This window comes from Schistocerca nitens, chromosome 2, assembly GCF_023898315.1.
Source record: "Schistocerca nitens isolate TAMUIC-IGC-003100 chromosome 2, iqSchNite1.1, whole genome shotgun sequence".
In the NCBI taxonomy this organism is placed as follows: domain Eukaryota; kingdom Metazoa; phylum Arthropoda; class Insecta; order Orthoptera; family Acrididae; genus Schistocerca; species Schistocerca nitens.
Window position 1 is genome coordinate 512,183,739 of NC_064615.1, and position 6,277 is coordinate 512,190,015.

The window sequence follows — 6,277 nt, forward strand, 5'->3', positions numbered from 1 at the left end:
AATTACGTTTAGATGATAGGTTAACTCCCAACAAAATTTCTCATCAACATCGTTTGGTTGCAGATGACAAGCTACTTGTAATAAATAATACACAATTGGTCGTGAAAAATCATACACACTAAGTGTAACGAACTATTGTCTGAACTAAATATCCATATAATTTTGTAATCATTTAGAAAAAATGTTCACATTACAGATTAAATAAAACTGAAATCCACTGATGATGGCACAGTGGTGCTGAAACACGTTTGGGTACTTGGAAAAAACGGTGTTTCGCATAACTGGTGGACCTCATATCATATGTGAGACGTGCGTGGCTCCTGTTCCCGCCACCATGTATTTTACACCAAGTTTTAACGTACTTCCACCTCACTACGTTAATTTAAATTACTACAGTCACTGAGTTGCTGCTTTGCCTGACTGTGACCGGCGCTATCAGCGCGTGTCGATATATCCCCTCCCGTAGTATCTTTGGTCGACTGCTATTACTTCCCGGTCGTTGCCTGTCGTAAGGAGTTCGTGTCGCGAGTTCGGGCGACCAGTCAGTTGGAATGCGTTAGAGCGCAGTCTGGACCTGCCAGTTGGGGGTTGCAATGCGGCACTAGTGCAGTCGGGTTGGAGCAGCAGTGAGGTCTGCGTCGACATGGCTCGCCCGACCATTGCCGCCACGGTCTTGGTGGATCGTCGGTCGGTCGTTCTACTAGACGACGTGTTTTGGCTCGCCGATCGTTCATGAGTCGGCTATGTGTGAGCATCGACTCCCGATTTGTCTTCGGGCGTGCTTAGTTACTGCTGGGTATCGTTCAGGCCTTTGTGTAAATGTTTGTCAGGTTGTGTGTGTAGTTGGCGTTATTTCCACTGACGACTATTTTAGATGTTGTCGGCATTCTCAGAGGAGTCAGATAGTGTCCTTTCTTCACCTGTTGTCGCTGTCCAACACGGTGTGTAGTTTTGACAGCTTAATACATACACATATTTGAATGTGGATAATCATGCCTGTAACATTTTGTGTTTGAATTCTCATGTACCGATTGGTGGCAAGAAAGTCGTTTGTCGGTGGGTCTGTGGCTGTCCCTTGGTTGGGTTCCAACAGATCAAGTGTAGTTGGGCCCACCACCTGTCTCACCTAAGTGAACGAGAGCAGACCGACCCTCTGGAGGCTTCTGAGTGCTGTTGTCTTACTGTCTTTCTCACTGGTGTTTAATTGTCTGTTTATAATCTGTCATAGCCAATGATAAAAGAAAAATTCTTAGTTTTACTGTGTTTTGTGTAAGTAAGTTTGAATTCCGTTAAGTGGATATTTGCTAAAAGGTTATTGCCGTTGTGCTGTCTTTTCCTTCAGTTCGATTTCAGCTATTTAAAACTTAAGGCTTATGGTTATATTCTTTTGAAATTTTGAAAAATTAATTGTGGGCCTTCAGCCATGGAACCTTATTCTTAAAATTACCTTCCAAGCTTAAACATTGCGGCCTTCTGCCTTTGAAAGGTTACGGTAATTTATATTAAAACCTTGAAAATTTTATTGTGGGCCTTCAGCCGTTTGTATTGTATCTTGTTTATGTCTGTCTATCCACCCTTGCCTTGAGGCTTTCAGCCTATTTGTCATATATATTTTTTCATTGTTTTATTGGTAATTTTAACTGTCTGTTTTCAGTCACTTGAAATTTACCTTGCTGATTTTTAAGATTTCTTGTTTGGAGGCCTTCAGTCGTCAAAGATGTGGAGTTTGAAACTCGTAGTTGTAAGAGTTCGGCTATGTGCCGCTTTGGTTGTAAATGTGTTATTACATTACAATAAATTACAATATTAAGGTGAAACTGTCCCCAACCTTATTTGGCCCTTTCCACAATCCTAATCACCTGTTCTGCCCAGCGGGTTTAGCGGGCGTTTCACTACGAATAGTAGTTGTTTATTTTGGTTTGTACTGTGCTTTTTACAAATGGAAACGTAGCGTAGCGCAATAAGTTGCAGCAACAACAAGATGAGGATACCACATCCGTCTTTTTTTTATGTTTTCTATGGACTAAATTGCATCGTCAGGATTCACTTGCGAACTACACGTATATTGATGATTTATGTTTCATTCTAAGAGCACAAAATGGATAGCGAATAGCAGGCGAAAGCATCTTATGAAAAAAGACCCTGTTTACCTTTATAATAATGTTAAGTTTTGTCCGCTACACGTCGATCAAGACTAGTTCATGAATGCTAACACCAATAACCTCGTGTGGAATGCAGTTAACCGCATTGTTTGACATTCCAGATTAGTCACCTCACCTGACGCTGAAGAGAAAAATGCCACAAATGTTCGACAAGCTCTCTAAAGCTGTAAAACATTCCTATGGCACTGAAGCACCAAGTTCAACTCTCCATATATAAGTGCGAGATTCATCTGAATCGTCAACACAGACCTGCTTCCACGATGAAGTGGTAAAATTAAGTGCAATTATTGGTGTATAGAAAAAGCGTGTGGAATATCAGAATGTGGAGATCGCTAGACTTCGTGCAAAACTGTTACGGGACAAGGAAAGTGCCTCTCATTTTATGCACAGACAGCAAAGGAAACTATCAGAAGGATCAAGTGAAGAAGGATAAACGAATTTTGAAGACCATAGGATCCTGATATTTAAAAAAAGGTGCCATTGATTTGTTGTTAAGCCAGACTAACATGCCATCTGCAAGATGGAAAGACAAAAATAAGCTGTTTGCTCTAAATGTACTATATTACAGCACCCAGGCATACAGGTTTTATCAAAATGTTTTATGTCTCCATCAGTGCAAACATTACAGAAGGCATACAAATAAAATGTGTCATAAGTGACAATATGTTCCACCTTTTAAAGCAGAAGGTACAGCATTTCTCCGATATGTCATAGGATGAAAAGTCTCTAATGGCAAATTTAACATATGACAGCACTTCTGACAGTGTTATTGGTTTGAGGACTTCGGGTTTACACTAACAGTATGTTTCCCCCACTATATGGCAGTTACTTGTTCCACTTAGAATAATATAAAAATGAGGGTCATACATGTGCCCACAGGCGACAGTGACTAAAACACAGTAGGCCTATGGAACGACAAATGCAGCGTCGATCCCTTTTGCATGTAGAGATACATGTCTGTGCTTCTTATATCTGAATCTATGTGTCTATATTCCGTTTATATCAACTTGGTAAGCTGCAGTTCTATCAAATGTCACAAGTATTTTTTCACGAATGTGTTGTAACTTGCCACTGTTTTCATGATTTTTATCCCTACTTGCGCTTATTTTAGAATCTTTTTAGAAACATCCCGTATGTCTTCTGATATTACACAAAGTTTTGGTGTCAAAAAAATAATTCAAGTATTTCGTAAACCATGTAGGAAATTGGTGCAAAACAAATATTATGCTTACGACGCATCTGAAGTTCTCCTTTCTCGCCGCTTGGAGCGCTAGTGTCGCTCCAGAAGTCAAACAGTAACAACTTTACAGCAGTGAGTGTCGCGACTGTCATGTTATATCGTGGTCGAAATTTACAGATCGCTAATGTTACGTTAATTACTATTTGCATTGAAAAAGAACTGATTAAAATTAAGATAAACAAATAAAGCAGTCAGTTGTAAAGTGTTACTAAAGTGATATTACGTAAACACTATGGTATACATTGGAACAAAACTAAATGATAAGGGCCAGATGTACATAAATAAATGTTACAACTATGGACACATTATGGCATACATTGAAGACATACTATGGCATACATTGAAAGCACAGTAAATGGGTTGGGACGGATGTGCATATATAAATATTACGAAAGTGGACATTTTTTATTTTTTACTTTAAATTGGAAAGCAGGTGAATAAAATTTTGAAGAAAAGCTGCACTGGCTAACTCGGTTTGTTCATTGAGGAGATATTGTGGCGATTTGCTTTTATGTACATATATTTCTATCTTCTCAAGCCAATTCATAAGGCTACCTTTCTCAGCATGGTGCAATACTTGTACATGGTATTCAATGTTCTTTATTCCATGACTTGTTGGTACTTGTGTGCATGGAAAATGTGGATTTTGAAATATTGTTCAAACGTATGGCTTGTATATGCGCTTTGAACCATGCCTCAATGCTTCTTCCAGTTTGTCCTATATAGTAAGAGGGGCTGACAGCTGAGATTGTGTATGGGAGATTTTTTTGTATGGGGGCTTGTTATTGTTTAAGTTATGAACTGCTAACTGCTGTATTTTGGTGTTTGTGTGGAAGCTTATTTTAATGTTTGTGTTTTTAAATAGGTTACTTTGTTTTGCGAATGAATGGAGTTTTATGACTGGCTCTTAGTGAGTTTACCCGCCAAATTACTGATGCTGCTGTTGTGGAAGCACTGTCTGCCTTTTTCTTTCAGCAGCGAAACTATTTTGTACAGATCGCCATATTGCACTGACAGTTAAACCATGCAAAGTGGCCTACAGATCGTCAAACATGGAAAAACTCTTATTCAATTACATTGCTCTGCCAGTGAGAACGGAAGCTTGAATATTAGTTCATGAAACCGATCTTCAATCTGGCAATATATCGCCGCATGCCATGTCGATGTAGTAAATATACAATTCGTATCCTGCAGCACTGAGTAGAAGTCAGAGAAAGCTATATCTACCACTTCTGCAACCCATGTAGAAACAGGCTAAGTTGAGTTAGTGTGACAGGGCTGTGTTTTGATCATTCAATGGAAACGGGAACTTGTCGTCATAGCTCTGCCAACTGTTCACAATGTGTAAGGTCAGCACCAAATGAAGCCCACTCCTGCAACACGAGGTAGTATAAAACACAGTATGGGAACTGGGAGAAGGATGAGGATTTTGCTAGTGCGTAGTGGTGCTTCTCCAAGCTACATACAAATACTGTAGTCTGAAGCAGATTTACATCACTCGGCAAGGTCCTTTCATTCTTGAGACACAGAACATATTGTTCTACTTCTGGTCAGCTGCAGATTAAATTCGTAACAGGGCTGCAGGGTGGGTTGCTCAAAGACAGTGCGAGGGGGTCTTTCAGTCTCTAATGTTATCCTAGGACTGCAAGAATGCTCTGTGACTCCCATCCGCATAGAGATACATCGTAAATTATGCACTATGTTAGAGGTGCTTGAAATATGTACAGCACTGTCTGATATACTGTGATGATGTATATGTTCGAGAATTAACAGTGAATGGGCATATTGCACAGTCATGTATCTACATTTGCAATGATACTCGCAAAGTAGAGAATGGGTGGTTTAGCGATGATACTGAAATTGGGAAACATGATGTTACATCATTGGTCGGTGTTAAAATTACTGTAAAATTACTGAAACTGTTCACATCATCAACAGCGATGCTTATTATTACAGTACATCAACAGTGTCTTTTCCATCCCATCTGTCCACTGCTACACTGTTGGTCACCACATAATGATTGACTGACATCACTTGTTTGCGATGGAGAAAGAGTTTTGGTGGAGGGGCAACACCTTCTGGGAATGGCTGGCACTGAAACAGTGACTGCATACCTCACTGCAGTACGAGGAATCAGTCGAAACGGAATTCAGAGCCACTGGTCTTTTATTTAAAATCCAGTGCGTGTGGCGTGCTATGGTAGCAGCAGTAACAACATGATTTATATCATGCTATGTCTAGTTTTCTACAAGACACAGTGGATCAAAATGTGTTGATGTCAGTTTAGAATCAGACACAGACCTCGACGTTGTGGCGGAAAAACAAAATGTATCGCAGTGTACAAAGCATGTTACAGTAGAAAAAAAAGCAATGTTTCGAACAACAGCGCAGGGTTACAGCGAGAGTCTCTTGCGACTTACAGTATAGTCTGTGAGATATGGTCATCCTCCTACAGTACAGGTGATGAAACTTTAAACTGGTCTGAGTAGTGGATTAATACCTGTACATTTAATAGGATCGTCACATGTGCTCCGTGCCCCCATGCATGCAGTATTTGTTTTCGACATATGGGAGGAGAGAGATGTGGTAAAAATCTTATCGAGTTCTCCATCGGATGAAGTTATTGGAGCTTTCATAGTTTGTAATATTTCTCTGTTGGATAGTACAGAATAACGATGATAGCATGTTGGACTGATAGAAGTGAATGGGCCCTGAGGGACGTGAATCTGCTTCAGACTACAATATTTGTATGTAGTTTGGAGAAGCGCCACAATGAAGTACAAAATCCTTGTCATTCTCCCAGTTCCCGTACTGTTTTTTATATTACCTCATGTTGCAGAAGCGGGCTTCATTTGGTGCTGACTTTGCACATCAT